The 24,645-nt window shown below is 41.3% G+C and overlaps 1 protein-coding gene and 1 long non-coding RNA gene across 5 annotated transcripts in view; one reads left to right on the top strand and one right to left on the bottom strand.

Moving 5' to 3' along the window:
* The window catches only part of LOC115301926, a 108,716-nt gene extending 85,935 nt beyond the window's left edge, over positions 1–22,781 (bottom strand). Inside the window, exons 1-2 of one of the 2 annotated variants that reach the window (XR_003913359.1) lie at positions 22,739–22,781; positions 20,118–20,309 (exon numbers count right to left, since the gene is read on the bottom strand). This is a non-coding gene — a long non-coding RNA (uncharacterized LOC115301926). Of the gene's footprint in view, positions 1–20,117; positions 20,310–22,072; positions 22,382–22,738 lie in introns of those variants that run through there. The other variant, XR_003913358.1, reaches the window with a different exon arrangement.
* NPAS3 (neuronal PAS domain protein 3) overlaps positions 1–24,645 on the top strand; it is an 836,879-nt gene that overhangs the window by 742,056 nt on the left and 70,178 nt on the right. The gene's annotated exons all lie outside the window — the stretch shown is intronic.

Raw genomic sequence — 24,645 nt, 5'->3', positions numbered from 1 at the left:
GGTCAAGCTTTGAACCCAGTGCTCTGACCCCACAAACTATGTTCTCCTCCACCACTCTGTATCAAAGACAAGACTTTGATAAAGTCAGACACACCTGACTTTAAATGTTATCTCAGAGTTGGGTAACCTTGGACACGTTATTTTATTTTCTAAACCTCAATATCTTTATCTGTAACATTGATATAATAATGCCACTTCAAAGGATCAGTGGGGATGAAAGAAAACCCTGTAGAAAAGCACAAAATAAAACCCATATTATGGCCCATTACCTTGCACATACATGTTCTGTAAAGTCTAGGGGACTCTGGAAAAACAAGGGGTGGAGATTTGCGACAACCAATTTATTAAAGTGACAAATTAGATGGCTAATGTATGTAAAAATTATAATATGCATACATATAATTTTTATCTCTGTAGATAACTTCACATAACTTTTGAGTTGCTCTCATTACAACTATTAATACTATCTTAGTTAAAATTAATTGTTAAGTGTGAATTTAAAAAGCCAATAGAGCATTAACCGAGAACACTCTCAGAACCTGGAAACTGGAGGTGCATCCATGGTGTGTGGTGAAGATATTTACTTTTCCACTACAATGGGTTATATAAAAAACAAAAACACCTCCAATATAAAAATAAAAAGGAGTTTATGCATAAAGCATGATGCCCTGAAGCATATTAGATCTGTTTATCTCTTTGTTTAAAATGAATGCTAGTTGGTATAGTTTACATAACATGGCAGGGATCAGCTTGATAAAGTGTGTATATCACCCGGGAAACACACCGGCTCATTTCCTCAACACCTTTCCACATGACTAGCTTGCCAGCAAGTATAATAGCAAACAAAGTTTTAATAGGTCAAGAGCAGAGTAACTGCTCACATTAACCGGCCAGGGGGAAGGGCCTGACGTGAACCAAGGCTAACAACTGACACTTTGAGCATGCATTTTTGAATGCTGCTTAACGGGGAGTTTAGAAGGAAAGGCTTTTATAAAAGCCTGAGATTACTTACAAGCTTTGTGTAGAAGGAAGAAGGGAAGAGGAGCGGCGTTACTGTGCATGCACGCTTGAAAATGTGGGTGCGCTTCAAGGCAGGTGGCTCCTAAACCATGTCTGCATCTCTTGTCTGCTTTAGCAACTCAAAATTAACTCCATGTTTAGGCTTACAGATTGACTGCAGCTCTTCCATTTTCTTTAAAGCTGTCTGAACTAGGAGACGCCCTTATTTTATTTGTGTGTTGTCTAAGTGAAGCTGCTACTTAGAGACTGTTTTTGTCATATCACATCAGTGTTGCTGAAAGCTGCAACAAGACAGATAAACATATGATCTATCTTGGAACCTGTTTTTTTGTTGTTGTTTTTTGTTTGCCTACCAGGAGGAGAAACAAAGGTTGAATGTCTTCTTTCTCTCTCTCTTTGCAACTTTGTCTTCTTCCCTGGGCAGCGTGATTACTTATGAAGCTAATAGCATCTACAGAGTTCAGAGGTTCTTCTCCAACGCTCCCCAGAAGCACACACAATAATAAGTTTTCAATAAAGTTTTGCGGGTGTTCAAGTGAATAGCTATGTTGCTAACACTGGCTTTGGCAGCCGAGAAACGGCAGAACAGGCTCAATATTGTATTTATCCTTTCTGCATTACCAAGAGGGGAGGCAAAATCTGCCACTGTATTTAAACAGAAGAATGGACAGACTTCCTTTTGTTGCAAAGTCTGTGTCTTTTGTGGGTATGCTATAATTGAAAGCTCTTTAATAATACAGGATGTGGAGAAGCTATGTAGGGAAAGCGTTGGGAGCTCATGTGGAATGTTCCTTAGCTACCACCCACTGTAGCAAATAGGAAACTTTGTCAATATGTATCCAGGCTCCAGAGGGATACAGATCAGTAACTGAATCATAGGTAAATAGATAGATTAGATATGGCAGTGGCGGGAAACATGCTGAAAAACAAATCCACAGGAACAATTTTACAGGGCCTGCCTTCCATTTTCATAAGGAAACTAAGCCAAATAATCTGACAAGGGCGGAAATCAAATCATCTGTCAAGTTCCTCTACCTTTCATTTATCACACAGTTTAATACCGTAATGAAACATAGCAAATGAAAAATGAAGTGAATGACCAATGAAAAATGCATTCTCTGAGGATACAGTAATGTGTTGTTAGCCGAAATCCCCAACCCCTGTTCACACGGAGCTGCTAAGGGAGGCCCTGCGGCCGCACAACCCTCTTCACTCAAGTATGACAGACCCTGGGATGACATGAGCATTGTGGTCGGGAAGGTCTTCAATACGTAAGAGCTTTTCCTCCGTCACTCAGTCCTCTCAGACAGCTACGTTTTTTTTATTTCCTTCTTTATATCAAAATCCGGGGCTAGTACAGGGTGGCTGTGTGTGATCAGGGGCCCAGAGATTCCATCCTCGGCCGAGAAATGTGGTCTCGGGAAGATAGGATAGAACTATCGTTTATGGGCTGCTCGCTGCATGCCTAAGATTGGTCTTCACCGTCACCATGCAAGGCAGTGTGAACCCCACTTTCACAACTAAGGAAACAAAATCAGAACAATTACTGGGTCCAACCCCTGCAAGTTAACCCCAGGCCTACTTGGTAACAAACCCTGTGCCCTCCCCACTGATCTTGCTGCATCCTGTAATCCAAGAAGGTAAAAATGTCCCATAAAGGGGATGCTAAGGCCTCTGAGCACAAGTAAGGAGAATAAAAAAGAACTTGGTAGATGGCTTTAAATATATAATTTAAACAATAATGACTAACGTTTACTGAGCACTTACTACGCATCGAGCATTTTTCAAAGCGCTCTATCAAGTGTCTGAGCGTCACAATAACCCTAGGACTGAGTGCTAGTCTTAATATCATGTCCAGATGATGAACTCAGGGCTCAGAGAAGTCAAGGAATTCACCCAAGTTTACACAGGTAGCAAATGGTAAAGCTAGGGCTGGCTCCGGAGTCTTCTCCCCTCCTCCTACTGCTCAGCCCATCTTAAGCCCGGCAGAAAGATCTGGAAGGAAGGAAGAACTTGCCTGGGACAAAAAAGGATATATGGAAGCCTGTTAGTTACTATAAGAAAAGGCTGTCATTAAGAAAATGGTTTTAGGAACAGCAATAAAATAGCTCCATTTAAATAATACCACCCATTAAAAGAAAATATCATTTATCCTCAATCCTCCTGTCCAAACAGTGTAAGCTTGGGGAGGAGATAACATTTATTTTACCCATTTGGTACAGTCTAGCAAATTGTGGGTACTCAAATCAGTCTCTTGCTCCTCAGCCAAGATGATTAATAAGGCAGAATATATTTATTTCTAAGGAGCAGAGGAGTTGATTCCGATTGAGACAGTATGTGCTATTGAGCCGCAAAGCAAAACTGACCTCAGCATAATTAGGTTGGACGTGGTGGAGTGAGGACTTGAACACAAATAGTTCTATTTTGACAAGCAGGATTCAAGAGCAGCTGCTTTCTTTTTTTTTTTTTTTTTCAAAAGGAGGAGGATGATTATTTAATATTTGTTGAGTGCCAACAGTGTACTCAGCTCTACGCAAGACCTAGGAGCTGGATGTTGGAAACTGCCTGAAGGGGAACGTTAGCAAATTAAAACCCACAGACTCGGCATGAAGGCGGCTGAGGAATACCTGATTAGAGCAAGACTCTGCGCCTGTCCCAGAACAACAACAAAAAAGGCAGTGATAAGGCAAGAAAGAAAAACGTGTGTGGTTCAAATCGCAGGGATGCAGTGGGGTGGAAAAGTAGGCTTTAAAAGAGAGAACTCCCACCCAAGTGAAGCTAATAGAAAGGAACATAAACTTCAGCAGGCGAGATGGAGGGCAGGAGAAAGAAGAATAAATTCAAAGAACAAAGACATCAAGGCAAATTATCAGCCTTTCTATGAGTCCTGCAAGAGAAGGAGGCCTGGAGGAAAGGCAGCCTTGGGTCAGGGTGTTGGGAACAGCTCTGGGACACATAGAGCACTGCTGAGTTATTGCTCGGCCCTGTGTGTGTGGTGCAGAGCATGATGAGTGAATCTGTCACCCAGGGGACGTGGAGGCATAGTGTGCTTTTGGTGGCAAAGGTGAAGCTGTGTCCCAGAGATGAGCGCATCAAAGAAATCTACAGTCAAAACTACATTCCATTTCACCAGGGACTGGTGGCCCTTGCTTGGCAAGTCCTGGATTGGCCAAAACAAAGCAGCTGACCACGACCACCACCATCTCCCCCGTGATCACAGCGACGGCAGCCATTGCGCCCCCATGGCACACAGGCCTCCCAGCCTTGGGACAGTGAGCTCAAAGCTCACCTCTCAGTGAGCAAGGTGGCATTCTGGAAAGAACCAGTGCAATAGTGGAATCATAGCAAATTAGAGAAGGCTTAGAAGCAAGGGAGTCCTTGGAAGGAGTCCCCAAAATGATGGATAAAAAAGAGAAGTGTGGGTTTGATGCATTCTGACTTTCAAAGGACTACAAGAAAAAATGAAAAAAAGATCCTAATTCTTGCAAGGGTATTAAGCCAAAGTGGTAACCATGGGCGAGTGTTAAAATTCTGTTACATCTTAAAAACTAGTTAAGAGATGGAAAGCAATGAGTAGGAATAAAAGGCCATTTCTTTCCATAGAAGGAGGTTAATTGTGGAGAGCCCAGGGGAGGACGCTGATACCAGCTTTCTTCAGGCTTAATAACAACCTGGAAGAGGAAGATGAAAAGCAAGTTGGCAAAACTTGATGAAAAAGAATTATTTAAGGGTATTTGAGTCAAGGAAGAGTCTGAGAGAATCTAGAAAACACAGATACATGGGCGGGGGGAAAAAAAAACAGGAAAATTAAAAATATCCCAGCAAGCAAAACTTCAGCTAAAGCAGACAGAAATCCACCTCAGAAGGGGGAGAGGAGAAGCTGGGATCCGCAAATAGGCTTCCCCCCGGTTTGGCATATGGGGTGAGGGTGCCCTGAGTATGGTTCTTTTGGGGGCTTGACTGAAACTAGGGGTTGGTTGTTGTTTAGTATCTGCGACTGGTAGACCTCAGCTCCTCAGTGTTTTATTTTCCTCTAGTTGTAAAATAAGGACAATAAAATTGGCCTCATTTCTAGGAAGACTGAGGAGTCAGCTGTTACTGATTGAAAATTCCAAGTGAACGTGTTCCCCCCATATATCTATTGATTGAATTAGTAGACAGTTCTCCAAAACACCCAAGTGGCTTTTGTATTCCATTTTTTTCTGCCTGCCTTTGGCACATGACTAAAAGCTCTTTTCTGTTCACAAAAATAGCTGCTTTATTTCTATAGATCACACCAAAGCATACCCTGTGTGTCTAAGTCAGTCATTGTCCCCTGGAGAAAGGTGGTTGCTCATGAATAGGAAGTTAATCAGCTTCTTATAAGATAAATTCTAGCTATTTCAAATTTAAAGAAAATGCTGTCCCACCCCAAAGCCTAATGAATAATATCTCAGGATGCCAGGAAGTGAATTCATACTCCGCTACTTCCCGCCCCCATGCTGCCATTCCCAGCCATGGAGAACAGAGCCCACCCCCTGAAAAAATAACTCTGGAGAGTTTAGGTTGCTTCTCATGGCTGAGTTGGATGGTGCCATGGAGTAATGGCAGAAGTTAAGAGGGGCTGATATTGTAACACTAGCAGAGAACTTTAAGGTGTGCTTTCACGTCCATTATTTCATTTGATTCTCACAAGAGCCCTGCTGTGGGAGCCCACACACCATCACTGCATAGATGAGAAAACCGAAGCCCAGAAAGGTTCACCACTCGTTCATGAACAAAAGAGCTAGAACTCCAGCTTGGCTGTTTTAGCCACACAAACCCATTTTCTTTCCAATTCACCAAATACAAAGAAGCAGAAAGGCGTGCCCTTCTTCAGGATCTAAGTAATCCTGTGGGCGTGTGGAACGGTTGATATTTATCAGAGCCCTCTCTCGCCTCCTGCGCATGCGCGTACGTGTGTGTGTGTGTGTGCGCGCGCGCACACACACACACACACACACACACACACACACACACCCCCCCCTCTCACCCTCACCCCACCCAGCCACACCCCTATGCACTCCAGCCCATCCAGGAAAGCATTTAAGGTAAATGAAAGTGGCAAGTCTGACACTCCCACTTGTTAGCAAGAGCAAACCACTGGAGAGATGTGTTTACACATTCAACATTACCTTTAGGAGGTCTGTGGAGACTTTGATTTCTATTTGCACTCATCTTATGTTAGTGATTTTCATATTACATTAGCAAATTTAATCTCTGCTAATGTGATAGGAAGTTACTAACACAATGAGAGTTGATTTAACAACTTGCAGGCTTTGGTGGCAAAAGCCAAATTCCCTAGCAGAACACCAATTCCCATAGGTAATTAAAAAATAAGTCAGGATACAGAGACATCAGAAATGTCCACATTTCAGATCTAGGGTAAAGCCAAAGTGGTAGGAAGTTCTGGACCCAGGACGTTTGTGAACGGGGAGGGACAACTCGAGGAAGCCCGGTTAGGCTTGAGGTCTTACTTTTGTTAATCTGAGTTAATAGGATATAATTTGTCAGTTACATCGCTTCTTATTCACCAGGCTTACTAGAGCCTCAGGAAAGCATGGGTGCGGAAATCACCAAAATAATCATCAAATTTCATTTAAATCAAGCCTAAGATAGCATTCTTCTCCAACAAGTCCTTCACTCCTGTGCTGGACAAATGGAAAGCCTCACTTGGGGCACCTTACTCCTGACCCCTCTGTATGAAGTACCAGTGATAGGGAAAAATGTTCAAACAAGGAACCCCTAGAGCAAGAAAAAAGAATCCCCAAGTGTGAGGAATGGCGTCAGGCTGGTGCACTATTGACTCTCTCCAGGAAATTCTGAGGGGCTCCCTCTACTACTAACTCTTATTTATTCTGCGCTTCCATAATACAAGTGATAGAAGACAACTGGAAGTGCTTTAGAGTCCTGGCGATAAGCTGCAAAAAGTTGAACATGTTTTCTAAAAAAAAAAATCCCCTTTTCTATATACACATTATAAATATGTAATTTAGATCACTGGGTGGCCAGATACTCCAACATCTAGAAATGTATTTGAAGTGCCAAGGTTCTTAGTTCATAACCCAACCTTCTCCCACAGAACTTTTGAAATATCTGCTTAAAAGTTCTGCTGGAAGCAAGAACAGTTCAGACTCACCCACCATCATGACGGAAACCCCTCTCTATTATTATTATTCCTTCACCAAGCAAGGATTTCTTGCTATAATACATACGTGCACGTACTGGATAATAAAACTTCCCTGATTACCTTATAACGGCACATTAAAAATTTACTAAGATAAAATTAATGTGATTTTAATAATATTGTTTTAATATACAGAGTGTCAGGTGACAGCAAAAAAGCTGTTTGGGATTCAGCCTGCAACTTGCTTCTTTTGCAGCGCCCTGGTAGCAATAGCCGAAGTAGCAGGTGAACGCTGTCTGTTAAAATTTCTGATACGTGCATCCCAGGGGAAACAGCAGAAGTTGGGACCTTTTACAACGTGACCGGACAATGCTTTTGAGACTGTAATGTAGGGAACATCCCTGCATGACAGGGGGACTGGGTCAAATCGACATATAAGGAATGTTGTTTCCTGTACCCTCTTCTATGAGATTCAGCCAGAGAAAATAACTTCAAAGAGTCTTTTGATGGAGAAAAAAAAAAAAGTTTTCCTTCGCCCGTTTTATGATAGTGCTGCAAGATACTTACAGTTGATTTACTATAATGACAGGACCTGGCTACTGTCCCAAAGGAAAAGGATTTCTCCTTTTCTCCTGCCACCTACCTGCCATATGTATTATTCCCAGCTAGAGATGCAGACAGGCAAGTGACGGGTTAAAGGGAAAGATGGTTGGAACACAGCAAATAGAGATCATCCGACTGCCACCGGTGTCACTTGCACTAGGACGCCTGGGACCCAGGGCGGGAACGTTCCCATGGTCAGGTGCCTGCTCGCTTCAAACCCCAATAAAGAGAGCAGACCTCCCAGCTCTGCACGGCTACTGAGGGGATCTGAGGGGCCCGGGAGGAGTAACAGCCTGGCTTGCACCCTGCTGGGCAAAGACTCAGCCCAAAGGAAGTGCCAGGACCCTGTGCTGACCCACTTCGGGCCCTTCCTCTCCATTTGTTCCCAGGCAAAAGAGATACAAAAGCATCACTATGGCATGGTGAAAAGTTGGAGAAGCATTCTGGAAATTGACATGCAAATAAGCACTCCAAGTACTTCACTTTGTTCGGAAAATTCCCATCGCTGGGACCTGTAAAAACACCAATCAGAAGACAGGCGGTGATGGGAAGGGGCTGGAAGTTTTGCTGCCAGTCTCTGCCTTTAAGAGACTGTCTCTGTCTCCTGTCCCAGTGTGAGCTGGCACAGGTAAAAACTAACCACACATCCAGCAAATGACCGAGAGCACAACAGCTTCAGATGTGACAGACACGTACTCTGTAATAGCACACGTGCATTCTAGTGGCAGCTCCTAGGAACACTCCTAGCTACCCGTGAAAGCCCTAAGACACAAGCAGTCTTCATAACATGGGTTCATAAGAGAAGCCAAATGTTTCACGTAGGACAAAGGCAACGGCTTTCCACAAAGCCAGCTCCTGCACTGAGCAGATGCACAACTTCCTGCGCAAAGACGTCCGAGACAAGGATCTTAAGACAAAATCCCTGCCTTAATCACTTAATCACAGCTTTTTAAATCACCACTGCCTCTGATAACCTAGTAGATGTCAAGCTCCTACCAGCAGATCCCAGGACATACCGTACACAGTGCTAAGCGACGTCAAGGATTACCTATGAAAGTGGGGCTGTGACACGTGAATGGCCTGCACCAGGCTGTGGAACATCACTTTGGTTGAATTTACGATAAACACTAGACCCTGAGAAAACTGGTCCATTCCCGTACAGGATAGCGCAGGCCATGTGTCAAAGGAGGCGGAGAGGTTGGAGGTGAAGGGAACCAAGGGTAGGCTTTGAACGCTAGGTGCTTTATTGGGGAATGAGTGGATTCATTCTGATTCTAACATTAAAACAAAACAAAAAGCATACATTTTTTTATACTGTGTGTCCCACTCACCTCACCAACAGGAGGCAGATTATCTGTGTTGTGCAACGTCAGCTACCATCATTGCCTTCTACCCCTCCCAACCTTCCCAGAGCCAAGCCTTCCTGAAAAATGATCACCCTTCTCTCTCTTTCGCTGGAGATCTTCTTTGTCAGGAAAATCAAGCCACAGTCTCAAAGCTCTGAATTCTTTGCTGGGTTCATCATTCATCTTCCAGGGAAGATTTTTTTCAATCTAGAAGCAACTCGATGGACTTAAAAGGAATCTGTAATCCCACGTAATAGCACATCCAAAGGAAGGACAACATGGAAATGGGTTAATTAAGTGGCCCAACAAGGTCATCAAAAGCCGGGTTCTGTCCTTCTTTCTGCCCTGGTCTCCTCAGCCTTGCTTCTCACTTAGCAACAGCCACATCCTCCCAGCAAGGTCCTGATGGCAGAGAAGGAGTCTTCGGGTGTTTTGTTTTGTTGATCTCTTTTGAAGGTGGCACAGAACTTCTCCCAAAAGCCAAATCCATCAGACCCCCTAATTTCTCAGGGTTGAACTGCATCCCTGAAGGGGCAGATGTTCTTGGAGGCACTCTTGTCCTTTCTTCATAATTCCACTCAAGAGCATGATGCTGCCCCAGTTCTCCCCCAAACTCCTGGGTGGCTTTTTGGCTTTGTCATCATATTCAGAGTCGATTCCAAAGCTCCTTAAGGCTGTCTCTTTGATAGCCCACACCACCGTTCCATCAGCTCTCTGCCTTCATCCTCGCCACCCTCCTTCCTGAACTACGCTCTGGCCACACTGGCCTCTGCTATTCCTTAAACACACAGGGCACCTCCCTACCTCTGGACCTTTGCATGAGCTATTTCTTCTTCTAGGAACATGCTTCCACCAGATATCCAAATGGTCACTGCCTTACTTCCTTCAAGGCTCTAATCGGATGCCTCCTTCTCAGTGAGATTTTTCCTGGCCATTCTATTTAATATAGCAATTCCCTCCCCACTACAGTCTCTATGCTAATCCCGTCTTATTTTTTTTTCCATAACCTCTCCTACCATCTAGCATCCTATATAGTTCACTTAGTTATTTTAACTTCCTACTGGATGCTCTGTTGGGAAGGGTTTTCTTTTTCCCACCTTAGTAACTTCAGAACCTCGAACACTGACAAGCACTAAGAGAAACTCAGAACTACTCTTTGAATAAATAAATTCTGGAACCTGTTGTGGGTAGTTAGACCCACAATGGCTTTACCAAATCATGATTCATGCCTGGAGCCTGCTTCCCCCAAAGGATACAGTACACAGAGGGAAATGGGTACTTTGGGCACTTTTAAGGAAAACAAAAGATTGGAAGAGTTTTGGTTAAGTATTCAACAAAACCAGTACAGTCCTTGATTTATTTCCCTTTTTAAAAGAAGGAGAGGTATTTATCACTTTTCCTGAGTCAAGAAAAATGCTTTATTTCACGGATTCTATTTTTTCCCGCATTTTAACACCTTTAACTATGGGGCACATCTCACTATCAGTGTTATCTTATGATCCTATAACCGGCAGTATTTTTTTCCTTAGAGCTTCATAAAAAGATCCACCATCTTAAAATGGATGTCTTAAGAGTCCATGAAATCTCATAGTATCCCTTGAAAACATGGTATGCTTCTGAAGTATGAAGCAATACTAAAGAAGAAAGATTATTATCATCATTGTCCATAGACACATAGCTGGTTGCTATTAAATAAATGAGTTTTGAAAGCTCTCATGATCTCCAGCAAAACTGGACATGGTCTTTTTCTCTTGCCTTCTTATTGGGAAGCTTTGATTTAAGATAATGTCTGAGCAGAGAAGCTTCGTTCAGCAGTGTCATTTGACCCAGATTGTATGTTTTTATAGCCTGAGCCAATTAGTTAAAGTGACTTTGACTATAATAGGGACCTGTGACATTCCTCAATATTATTGCATTAGTCACCCTGGAACAGTTTCTGGCTTGTGTTTGTAGTCTGGCTCTGATTGTGCCTTCTTCATCTCGGTATTTATATGATTGGTTGCTGTCCTATAAAATAATAACCTTTGAGTCCTTGAAATTAAACACTCTGATTTTCTTTATTTCAGTAAGTCCTTGGCACTTGATAGAACAGTGTGAATCACCTTTATTGTTCTGATTACTAATCAAGCATTTGTTTTTGTGTTTTTCAATCTTTTTAATCTATATTAACTAAATGAAGGTTGGGCTGGAAGTCAGGAAACGGTTATGCTCCCAACTCTGTTCCTAAAGAATTGGGGAAACCTGGACAAATCACCTACCTTCCTCTGCTCTCATTTTTCTTGCTAGCCATGGGGAGATCATTCTAGACCATCTAGTTCTTTAAGTCTGTGCTGGAATAAGTTTGTTGTGCCAGGCCCAGTTTATGTTAACTTGGGCTACTGTCCCAGCCTCCATCCCAAGGCTGCACCTCGTTAAATGCACTAAACTTATTTATGAAAAAAGGTAGGTAAGTCCAGACCATGAATTCCCTGAAGGCAAGACAATGCCTCATTGACCTTTGTAACCTATCACTAGATGGAAGCTCCTTGAAAATAGGGGCAGTAGCTATATAATTCATGTCTGTATCCCCAGTGCCTCACAATATGTAAGTACCCCACACATATTTGTCGAATGAACAAATAAATAACTGAAATGGATGCTTCAGCTACTATTTCCTCTTAGCCTTGATAGAAACCATAGTTTTCTATTCCTTCCATTCTTTCTCTGTTCTTCCATGTAATGTTTTTCTCTTTTTCCTTTACTTTTGCATTTTTTTCTTCCCCCCCCCATTGGTATCATATAATTTTTCATTAGTATAAGTCCTACTCTCTTTCTTATGGTAAAATATACGTGACCATTTTGACCATTTTTAAGGGTACAGTTCAGTAACTCTAAATGCATTCACATTGTGCAGCCAACACCATTTTCCATCTCAAGAACCCTTTCATCATCCTACAACAAAAATCAGTACCCATTACACAATAGCTCCCCCATCTGCCCCTCCCCTGAGCCACTGGTAACCTCTATTGCACTTTCTGTTCTAAAAATTTTCCTATTCTAGGTACCTCATATCAATGGAATTTTGCTTCCCTTTATATTTTGGGGTTTTCCCATGCTTCTTCTGACCCTTCTCTTCCTATTCTACTTCTGCTTTTCCTCTTCGTTGCCCCTCCTAGCTGCCCTCCCTACATGTCCGCATTGTCTCCATCCTTCTGGGGCTCCAAAACTTGCCCATCCACTGCACAGCACTTCCTTTATGTTTTCTTATGTCTTATATCCACACACAATTTTTACATTTTAATTCATTCTTTTATAAAACTGTGCTCTACTTAAATGTGTCTCAAAACATTTAAGGGCAGAAATAGGACTCTAAAATTTTTGAAAGGTTTTGGAAAGGGCCTGCTCATAAAATGACAGCACTATGAGGCACAGAACAGACAGAAGGGAGTCCATGTCATTAGGTGTTTGCCAGGGAAACTGTTGTTTCTCTTTGAAAACCACTGTAGGATTTATATAAACTTAGAGACACAGCAGAGAGACATATATAGGTAGACACAGATTTAGATATATAGATACATGTCTAACAAAGAAAAGCCAGTTTCCTCAGTGCCAAAGATAGAGTCCAAGAGTTCAGTTCCAAAGGCACAGTGACTCCTCCTCTCGCATCAAGTGAGACGCTCTTGTTACTGATGGTCCATACCAGCTTTTCCCTGCGGTCCCAACTGTTCACAGCAGGCCGAAACGGAGTATTTCAGGGCACTTGTGAAGGGGACAAGCACCAACCCTTTCAACATACAAGCCTAGGTACACAGAGATAGATATTCTGGTAGGAAAGATATATATCACATAAAATCTGGAAAATAAAGTAAAAATTAAAATCACTCTAAGTTCCTCCTGTCCTTTTCCAAGATTTCTTAGGTATCTTTCCATGCCCCAGGACTCTTTGAAATATATTGCAGCAGAGATGAAAGAAAGTTAAAGATGTCTAAATAAATTACACTGAATAAATCCAGATTTAAAGCCATGATGTAGAGGCAACAGTGGGTGTTTTAAAGTATGCGGTCATAGACAATGGATCCTCCTTAAAATGGGAAAAATAAAAGTGCTTATCTCAAAGAGTGTTGTGACAACTATATTAAATGTGTAGGTAAACCACCTGGCATCAATCCTAATTCCCCGTACCTCAAAGCTGGTGCTCACAAAAGAAAATGGCTACTAAGGAAACCTAGCCCATCACCTAGTATATGGATTGGAAAACTTCACGTGGCAAATTTGGAGATACCCACTTTTGTAATGGCTATGTTTATTAAAAATAAATATCCAGGGGCACCTGGGTGGCTCAGTCGGTGGAACATCCAACTTCAGCTCAGGTCATGATCTCACAGTTCCTGAGTTCGAGCCCCACATCAGTCTCTGTGCTGAGCCTTGAGCCTGGAGCCTTCTTTGGATTTTGTGTCTCCCTCTCTCTTTCTCTGCCCCCCCTTCAAAAATAAACATTTAAAAAATTTTTTAAATAAATAAATAAATATCCAAAATATTTGGATTCATGCTCTTCCAGCGTTTTAGGTCTGGGGAACACAGGGGTCACTGGCACATGCAGCCCAGCATCAGCAGCTAGTATGCTACCTGCAACCTATGACGTGGTTGTAAGAAGGGCATTCCCATTCTTTCCGTCCTTCTGTTCTCCTCTTATTTTCTTAACATTCCCAGGCTCCTGTTTTGTGATTGTATTGTTGCTTCATCTGTATACTTTGTGTGTTTTTTGTATTCCTCTTAGTCCTTTGTACTTACATTTTAAATCTCCTCTCTAGTTCCTCTCTTACTACCCGACAGTTTTCTTCCCCATTTTTATTCCCTGTTTAATCTTCTCTCCTTTTTTGCATTTGCATTTTCTCATGTTCACATTTAGTCTGTAGCACTTTCTAGTAAAACCAGTGACTGTAAAATTTTCTGACCATCTTATAGTCAGGTTCATGATACCTATCCATTTCTGAAATTTATCAGCCTAGAAGTCTTTGTCCAAAGGGATGTTGATGATAGTAACACAACCAGAAATGTTAGTGAATGTATGAATTTTGAGAATAAGACAGTAATATTTCTATAGGTTGTTTGTTTGTTTTTTTCCAGTATTAATCAGATTCATATTTGAAATGGTATTTCAGTACCAGGTACCTAAGTGCTCAACAAATGTTTGCTGCTCAAATTCGACTTACATTAATCAACCCTTTCCTTCATGTGGATTTATCTGATTTGCCCAAGAACCTCCTTATATTAGGTAAGACATGTTACCTCATGTGCTTTATAAGGATAAGGGAACGGATGGTGGGAGAGATACATGACTGACTTAAGACTATCTGTCTGGTTGCTCAGCCAGACCTAGAACTCAGGCTTGCTAATTCCAAAACACACGTCAGACCCCCGCGCTTCACCCCCACCATGCTGCGGCCCTCCGCGTTTGTGGCCGTCATTCCACCCAGCGGTCCCACTGTTGTGATTCCAGGTTATAATCTTCTGCTCTGGGACCCAGGGAACTACTGAGTATTACCAGCCCTTACTACTCCTTGATCCACCCAGTAATCCTAAAGGAAAAAAAAAAAAGATGTTGGGGACCAACCTGCAAAGATACTGGGAACACCAACTGCAATCACAAAAGCTACCATTAACTGAGTGCCCATTGTGTGCCAGCCTATGTGGTTTTCATGGATTAGTTCATGTATTCCACCGTATGTGGCAACTTAAATACAATAGAGTTCCCTAAAAAATATATACGTCTCATCAAACAGCACCGGAGCTGTTCTGCAGAGAAAATCTATCTGTCCATATGAAAAGAAAAATCAAAGTCCTTAGAAGATTAAAACAAAATCAAAGTGGCCTCCAAGTCCTTCCCCTCTCTGCAATAAGTCACCAATCCGTACCGTATGCCTTGCTGACAGCCTAGCCCCAAACCAGCATCAAGCTAGGGCATGATGGAAGTACATCTTTATATTTAAAATTGCCTCACTGTTTGTCCTAAATGCTAAAGGTCTTCTTTCCATAGAGAGGCACAATTTCTCCTCAAGGTTATCTGTAAACCTCCCTGTATGACCCTCCTATTTATCTGTGTTAATTGTTGGGGCATTATCAGCTGATCATAGCAGAACTGAGGACATTATAATGAGAGTAAAATAAAGAAATCCTGTGTCTAGGAAGACGAAATACTAGTGCAGACATTGTATCAATTAAGCAGAAAAAAAAAATCTCCTTGCCACACATAAATCCCAAAGAAAAGAAGACCGTCATTACAATAATAATAATTACTATTATTACTAATATGAAAAGAGAAAAGCTTGGTTCTAAGTTCACTGAAAAGTTTCCCTTCAGTCTTGAATGATTCTTCTCTAGAGCCTCCCAGGAGCGCAAGCCTATAATTTTAATTATATCTTGGCATTCTCATAAAGCAAACAGCCTGCTCAGGTAGTATTTATTACCTGTTACGAAGAATACTTATGAATATGCTTCGCAAATTTCAACTGCAGCGATCTGCAATGGGCCTTTTCAAGGACAGAAGGGGTGAGCTGCAATTCGAGTAGGAGAGAAGTTGCTCATTAAGGGAAGGTTTGTTATCCAGCAACGTATAATTAAGGAGCCGGTCCCAGCTTCCGTGACAGCCAACACTCGGGTAGTTGTTTGATTGCTGCGTGGGTCAGAGATCAGCTCCCGCTACAAGATGTAGCCACATTAGTGTGTTAGTGAACAGGTTAGAAAGTAAATTACAGCTGCCTTTCTCAAGCACATTACTGTCGGTCTTCATTGTTTTGTTTTTACTGTACATCAGCAGGACTGTGGCTTCTGAAGACTTTGTGTGACAGGTTAGGCATTTTATCCTTTGAGTAAACAGTAATCATGGTGTGAAGAAAGTGGGGCATTGGAGAATTTTTCCTATTCTTTGAGAATTCCACTCTTCCTTTTTAGTTTGCTCCAAGGGCTCATTGGGGATACATATATTAAGCCCTTTAAATAGTTCATAATAAATCTTTGTCTCAGGCTGATTCTGACAGTTTTTTAAAGAGTCTTTTAAGAGAGAATCCTCAATCATTTGTTAATCCATGGGGTGATCTTCAGACTTCAGGAAAAAAAATAACAGCCAGGGCTCTTGGGTAGCGAAAATACAATGTAGGAAAAAATATATAAATATGGAAAATCCCAAGAATATCACCTTACTGAGATTACTTACATGTTCTGCATGTATCTAAATGCTTGCTTTCTTCCCCCAACAAGCCAGAAGGAGAAAGGAAAATCATTGTCAAGCTGGCAAGATTTTTATTGATAATTTTATGTTTTCAGACTTACAGGCATCTACTAAAATGTTAGACTTCAAATAGTGTAACAGAGAATATTCTTTTTAAAATAAACTAATTCTGTTGGTAAAAGGATAATTTCCTCTTTGCCCTTGCTTCCCCTTTAAGACTAATTCTTCCTTCCCCTAAATTACTTTGCATGCACACTGCTATTTTACCTGGTCGGAGAGAAGCATTCCACTTTCAGAGAAAGGATTGTAGATATTGGTTGTTGGAGTCGACAGAAAACCTTTGAAGGCCAAGAGGGAGCTTTAAGAATAAATAGACTTTTCTAGGTTGACTTCAGATTATTTTAGTTTCCACTTTGGATATAAGCTAATTTTGTCAAGTCTATTAGATGCTCACAACTTAAGTTTAACACAATTTAGGCACCAAAAAATAATATACCAAACTTATCAGAAGTAAGTAAAAGCAGTACTCTCTACCACATATGTAATTAATATTAGTAATCAGCACAATACCTGCACATTATTTGTGCCGTGAATGGAAAACACTCTAGAGTCTCTCAACAGAGGGAAAAAGTGCTCAATCTCAAGGGTTATTATGTAAATAATTTCCCATTTCAGGGAGACTTATTTTGATGTGTTTGGTTTTGCTTGTAACTGAAACAATTAGGGAAGAAACTAAAAGATGCAGGCCAGAGCTCTGAGAAAAACATGAAAATAAGCATGACAACAGGGGCATTTTCTCCATGTATAGGACCTGAACCTGAGGGTCATTTCTAAGGCACAGCTCCCCAAGGTGTAGAAAAATACTAAAATACTAAAGTTAAAACTTTATTAATGACATGCAGATGGAATTTGTGAGGAATAAATGCAATAATAAAATGGAGAAATGGACAAAGGACAGCCTACTGTTATAGATGGATTCATTCTCACGTAAGGCCAAATAATTGAAGACCCAGATCAAGGGCAACTATAAATACCTGGAGTCCCTACAGTTGAGAGGATTAACCACAAAACAGTTATGACAAATGCAGTCAGAGCATTCAGCTACCAGGCAACAAGGAATACGTGGTGCCAATTTTTAAAATAATTATTTAGCTTTATGGAATATACAATTTAGACCCAGGAGCCATCTGATATAACGCTGAAGTGTCGACGTTAAAAATATCAAGTGCGTCATTAGAGAGCTACGTGTGAAGCAGGGACACGGGCAATAATGTGGCAATTAATACAAATTTGCTTTGCCCCCAGTTGGAGAAAAGGCCGCTTCTACCCCATTTTCACCATCACCATTAGCAATAGCTTTTATCTTTTTAAATTGAAGAAAAGAGGGTAATGCTACAGCAAGTCTAATAATTGCAAACTGTGTAAATGGAATCATTAAAAAATGTCTGCTTTTTTTTATCCCCACCACTTGGGAAGAGTATGCACTGCCTTGAAGAAAATACACAAATGACCCAACGTCGAGTTCAGATATGGAAATGATGCCTCCACATATATTGTGATGCCTACGCACCTATTAGCAGACCAAGATTATAATGACAAGGACCTGTCTTCCTCACAGTAAAGCAGGGTTACTTCTTTCTACCAAAGAATGAGGAGACTTTGTTTTGGTTCTAGGATGGGGCGGCAGTCATTGAAACTGATCAGAATCATAAGCAGAAGGAAGATTTGCTTAATTATAAATAGATTTTCATTAGCAAAGTAATGGCTATAGATAACTATTGAGTTAAATCCCATTTCTGGCTCCTCTAAATAATGTTACTAAAATATTCTCCAATAAATAAGCCTCAATTCTTTATTGATAATGGATTTAATACAGTACTTCTGAAAACTTTTTAAAAGACAACCACTTCAAGGCACATTAGAATAAAGCCATAATAAAATCAACAAATTATGGCTGCTCGTATTTCTCCTATATGATAAAAAATAATAAATGAGCAGAAGTACTGATTCAGAAGACATCCATGGAGACCCGCCAATTCAGGCTCACCTCTTTCCCCAGCACACACGCACACACACACACACACACACACACACACACACGTAAATAAAAACTGGCTACTTCCAATAAGGGGTTAGCATCCCAAATATATAAATAACTTACACATCTTATTATAAAAACAACCCAGTGAAAATATCAGCAGAACACTTGAATAGACTTTTTTCCAAAGAAGACATCCAGATGGCCAATAGGCACATGAAAAGATGCTCAACATCACTCATCATCAGGGAAATGCAAAACAAAACCACAATGAGATATCACCTTATAACTGTCAGATCGGCTATTATAAAAAAAAAGATAAAACCTAACAAGTGTTGGTGAAGCTGTGGATAAAAGGAAACCCTCATGTACCATTGGTGGGAATGTAAATTGGTATAGCCACTATGGAAAACAGTATGGGAGCTCCTCAAAAAAGCTAAAAATAGAAATACCATACAATCTAGCAATTCTACAGCTAGGTATTTATCTAAAGAAAATGAAAATGCCAATTTGAAGAGAGATCTGCAGCCTTATGTTCACTGCAGCATTATTTAAGATAGCCAAGATATGGAAGCAACCTAAGTGTCCACCAATACATGAATAAAGAAAATGTGATACACACACGCACAGAAATATTCCTCAGCCATAAAAAAGTGTATAAAATCTTTCCAACAGCATAGACATACCTAGAGGGTTTTACTAAAGAAATAAGTCCGAGAAAGGCAACTACGATATGATTTGGTTTATCTGTAAAATCTAAAAAACAACAACAGAAACAGACTCATAGATACAAGAAACAAACTGTTGGGTTACCAGAGTAGGGAGAGGTTGGAGGGAAGGGATATTAAGTGAAGGAGATTCAGAGGCACAGTCTTCCAGTTTTAAAATAAGTCATGGGAATGAAAAATACAGCGTAGGGAATATTGTCAGTAATACTGTAGTAACTTTGTGTGGTGAGGTCATTTCATAATGAATAAAAATATTCAATCACTATGATGTACACCTGAAATTAATGGGATGCTGTATATCAATTATACTTCCATTTTTTTTAATGGTGATTATGCTAGACCCCACACCTGACCGGCAATATTTATACCAACATTCACTTGAATTTTCAATTATTGTTTACTTCTCTAACACTCCAGTGGAAACTTCCAGCCATTCAGAACTTTTTCCCTGTCACCAATGTATCTCAGACCAATCTTCTAAACTCCTTCACTCTTCACTCCTGTTAATCACAGGACGGCTCTCATGCAAAACCCTTCCTCTGTGTGCTCAGAGCCCTCCTTCTTCTAGGGACAGAGTGGCTGGATGTAGCTAATAAAAATACAGGACTCTTAATTAAATTTGAAATTTGTATGAAATGTTTGGCTCATATTAAAAAAAAAACAGTCATTGTTTATCTGCAATTCAAATGTAATAAGGTTTCCTGTATTTTATTTGGGAATCCTAAGTAGGAGTCAGCCATGCCACAGCCACCATCTTTTCCACGAGCCTTACTTCTGCCTCCGCACCCGTATTAAAATCTTTCTCTCCTGGAGGCCATTAGTCTTGAAACTCTCTCTTATAGAGGCCACGACTCCCATGCTTCTAGCTCTTCAGCACAAAGGAGTGGTCATCATACTTTGTTTCCAATGCCATTTCTGCACCATTTCCCCCAACACGGTCTCTGAAAATTTCCCTCTTAAAAAAAAAAAAAAAAAAGGCGCTCCTTACCTGTTCTCAGTGCCATCATCGGTCAACATCCACCTCACTCACCTTCTGTCCTGAGTGGTGTCCGCTCAGGCTCTGCAGGCTTCCCCTGTAGCAGTCTCCACAAGGAGTCAACAGACGCCAGAATGACAACTTCCTGGAGGAGTAACTACTCCACACACACTCTTGACTGCCAGTGCTCAAAAAATTTTTGTTTGACTTGCCCTTAGCCACCCGTTGGCATAATCACACCTTGACCTGAAAAAAAAAAAAATCATGCTTCATTTTTAACATGCCAAATATTTGTATAAAAAATGAGAAAAACTTTCTAAAACTCAAGTACAACACCAGAAGTCACAAAGGTAAAAACAGACTTCTCTATATTAAATTTGATAACATTAAGGGTCGCCTGAATGGCTCTGTCAGTTAAGCATCCAACTCTTGATTTCAGCTCAGGTCATGATCTTAGAATTGTGAGATTGAACCCTGCATCAGGCTCTGTGCTAGGCATGGAGCCTGCTTAAGATTCATTCTCTCTCTCTCTCTCTCTCTCTCTCTCTCTCTCTCTCTCTCTCTCTCTGTCTCTCTCTCTCCCCCCCTCCCTCCCTCCCTTTGCCCCACCCCCTGGTTCACACTCTCTCTCAAAGAAAAAACACAAGTTTTAAAATTTAAAAATATATGCATTAGTGAACATCACAAACAGAAAAGGCAATCAAATGGGAAAATATTTACAAGAAGTATGTCAAAAATGGTACCTTTAATAAATATAAGTATCTCAAAGTAATAAGAAAACACTAAAAACTCAAGTGGAGAATAGAAGACATAACTGTAAGATTCATTGAAAAAGATTCAAATGGCCAATAACACATATTCAAACATTACTCAATTAGAAATAAAAATCCAAATTAAACATGTGAGGTATTTTCACATACTGCTTTTCAGGAAGACTCTCTTCTTTGTATCTTCTGCTAATTTAATATTTTTTTTTACTAAGTGAGAACAGATATTTTTTAAGATGGTAATCAATCTGAGCACCATCAACCTTATTGATAAATATGTAAACTGATATAGTATAACTTTTCTGAAAGTCAATTTGTACATATTAGCTTTATAAAAAGCTCACGGCCACCTGGGTGGCTCGGTTGGCTAAGCCTCTGACTTCTGTGCAAGTTGTGATCTCATGGTTCAGTGCATTCGAGCCCCAAATTGGGCTCTCTGCTGTCAGCATGGAGCCTGGTTAGGATCCTCTGTCTCCCTCTCTCTGCCCTTCCCTGACTCGCACATGCTCGCTCACTCTCTCTCTGTCTCAAAATTAAACATTAAGATTTTTTTCAATGAAAAAAAACTCTTGTCCTGTGACCAGGTAATACTATTTCTAGCAATCCGCCCTAATAAATAATAGGAAGGTTATGCACAGAACCCAATGCAGGGATTGAACCTGAACTGTGAGATCATGACCTGGCCGAAGTCGGATGCTTAACTGACTGAGCCACCCAGGTGCCCCTCTCACCAGTCCTTTCTGAACAAAGTCCAACTAACTGGCTGCCTCCCCCAGGTCACTACCCCCTGCCCTGTCATTCTTTTCTCTTTCCCAGCTCATCACTCGATCACTGTCACTTGTTTGTGCCTTAACTCTTGGCAACCCCTCACTCCATGACTTTCTTTCATTTCCATTGTCCAGCTCCCATCCCTGGGAAAAGGTCACTATGCTGAGCATTGCCTGGAAAGACCACAGAGCACTGTTACTACCATTCCCTGGAATATGAGTGCTCTTACAATGAAGCAACTTTCAGCCACTGTGCAGTCTTACTACTTATTTTGTGTTGGTCCCTGCTGCTTTGCCCACATGGGCTGCCAGGTAGCTTCTTTCCCTTCCCAAATCCTCTCCTCCCACTTCCCCTATTGAAATTAAGTTGTTCCTAGCCATTACCACCACCCTCCTCTCCCTCCCTCCTCCTCCCCGCTTTCCTCTCTCATGTCCTCTTTTTTTTTCTTCCTCCCCATTTCAGAGGCTCACTTACCTTTCTCACTTGCCAATTAAATATCCCTTAGGATATTTAATTCTTCATTTAGCATTTCCAATGTATACAACTTTAAGCTCAGTCTTCCTGATCAGTGAACATGCTCCGTTCTCTTTAGTTTCATTACCAAAATTCACCAAAGACAAGAATGTCATCTATTTACTCGGTCTTTGTCTCCCTTACGTCCCGAATCTGCTGCTCCCTCTAGAGATGCCCAAAGAATTGACAATACCAATAGGTTCGTCTGGGATGCACTGGGCTCTCTGGATGTTTTGGTCCATTAATTCTTCCCTTAGTTTCCTAGATGCCAAATTATTTGTCCTTAGTATAGCATTTATTTTAATTTTGGACCAAAAAATGTGCAAAAGGTAACATGTCTAGAATTTGTCACTGGTACCTACCTATCCCAATAGTAGTTTTCTATAAAGCCTTTGAGCAATCTCAAGTCCTAAAGTTACAGCATGATGTGTGGGTGGTATCTTCGCCCGATTATCTGAGTACTTCGTGCCTTCTCCAAAGCCACCCCCATCAGTGAGGCCCTTGTGACCACCCAGCCAGCCAAGGCCCTCTTTACTCTCCAGCCCTTTACTCTGTATTGCTCTTCTTTATAGCATGGATCACTACCGCAAGTCACTATTTTCCCTGCTCCCAAACGTACGTACTTACATTTATAAATGGTTCCAGCCCGTTGTAGCTACCCTGCCAGTCTTTAAATAACCGAAGTCTAAGTGAGCTGTACTAAAACATCTGGTATGTGCTCCCATGTGCTATTTTTAAACCTCATATTGGCTCTCAGGGTCATGCGCTGAGTGAGGGCAAAAAGTTCCAGGGACAGGCGGATCAACCTTTCAAAACGTAAAAGGTGTGCTCCCAGCCCACAGGCCTGCACTTGGAAAGAGATACTTTGTGTATCGATGGCTGGAATCACTGCCTGATTTTCCAGCCAGTGCCACAGAACTGTTTCTCATCACATGGCATTGTTGTAGTTAGTCACAGAGCTTTAAAGCAGTGAAAAGGCAGAATGCATATGTGTGTGTTTGCAAGTGCCTCTGTAACCAGACTCCTCTATATAACTAACTCCTTTTTAAAATATAGTATGTCGACAACATCTGCTCCTGAAATGGAGATTTGGCTCGAATGCTAAGAAAATAAACATGGCAGCTCAACTCGAGACTGGCAACGGTTCCTGCCCCATGGACAGGCCGCACAGAAGACTCATGTATATAAAATAGTATATTAAAGTAAACTTACAAAAGCAAAGAGCAATCATTGCAACCATAATTTTTTCTTCCTCTTTGGGATTCTAATTTTAAAAGCATTAAAGAAGACAGCTGCTCATGCTGTGATATGCGCTAAACAGCCTGAAGGATGGAAAAAAATATATTTGTAGCTCATAATAACTATTGACCTTTCTGATATACAATGTTCTCTGTGTTAGCTATTCGGTTCTATCAACAGTGAAGATTGAACATGACTTTTTAATAGAAAACATGGGGTGTGGAGCTGCCTTCACAAAGGTGTTTATGTTTTGTTATTTTGTTTTGTACTACAAAGACCAAGTCCTGATGCCCTTTGTCTGACATCGTGTTTGTCGTTAAAAAATACAAAAAACAAAAAGGAAAGGAGAGAAAAAAGAAGGAAATAAAAGAAGGAAACAGAAAAGGGGGGAAAGCCTCGACGTTATTGAGTATGTTTTATATGAGGAATTGGCTCGTAACCACTTTATAGTCGTGATAAAGGCATCGCCACACTCGATCCCACACGCAATATCGGTAATGGAATCCAACGGCATCCCGGGAGGACATGCTATATTTCTCTCCCACAATAGATCCCTCAAGTGGCAACATTTATAGGGGGTCTCCAATAGGATTTAAAACACTTGCTTGCAGTATTCATATGCCATGTGCTTCGGAGCGCACAGCCCGCCACAGAATGGGTCACATTGGACGTCATGTGCTCTCAAAGGCTATCTTTACAATACCAAGTTTCCCCTCCTTGCACTTTCCTGTTGCTTAGTAGTTGTACACAGAAACTCCCACTGGCAGCAGCTTGACTCTGACACTGTGTCTGTTTCCCCAGAGTGGTATCATCCACACACCAACTGCGGAGCAGCAGGCGGCAGCCGAACGGTCCCCTCTCCCTCAGGGGACAGGCTCGCCAAGCAGCAACCCCTGCCTGAAAGGCAGCCCTGTGCATGATGAGCCTCATCCCAGACAGGCAGACAACTGCCGGCGAGCGTGTGCAGACAGGTGGCATGGGTTGGCAGATTCTTTTTTTCTTTTTTTTTTTTTTTGGCGGATTATTCTTAATGTGACTTTGAAAGAAGTTTATTACATCATTATTGAACCACAATTATTTTCACAGCTATGCTCTAGAGTTTCAGTTAATGATTCACAAGTTTCTAAACAGAGTCGAAGACTCACAACTGAGTAGGAGCAGGAATCAGCCCTAATGAGACTTCAATAAATACAGGGGATTTTTTTTTTTTTTTTTTTTTTTTTTTTTTTGTCGTACTCCAAGCAAGCACCAGAGCTGATGCGGGCTGATGGCTGAGCCCAAGCACATGGGCCGGA

Source organism: Suricata suricatta, chromosome 9 (assembly GCF_006229205.1).
Source record: "Suricata suricatta isolate VVHF042 chromosome 9, meerkat_22Aug2017_6uvM2_HiC, whole genome shotgun sequence".
Taxonomy (NCBI): domain Eukaryota; kingdom Metazoa; phylum Chordata; class Mammalia; order Carnivora; family Herpestidae; genus Suricata; species Suricata suricatta.
The sequence above is the reverse complement of the archived record's forward strand: the minus strand, read 5'-3'. Positions and strand labels throughout refer to the sequence as shown.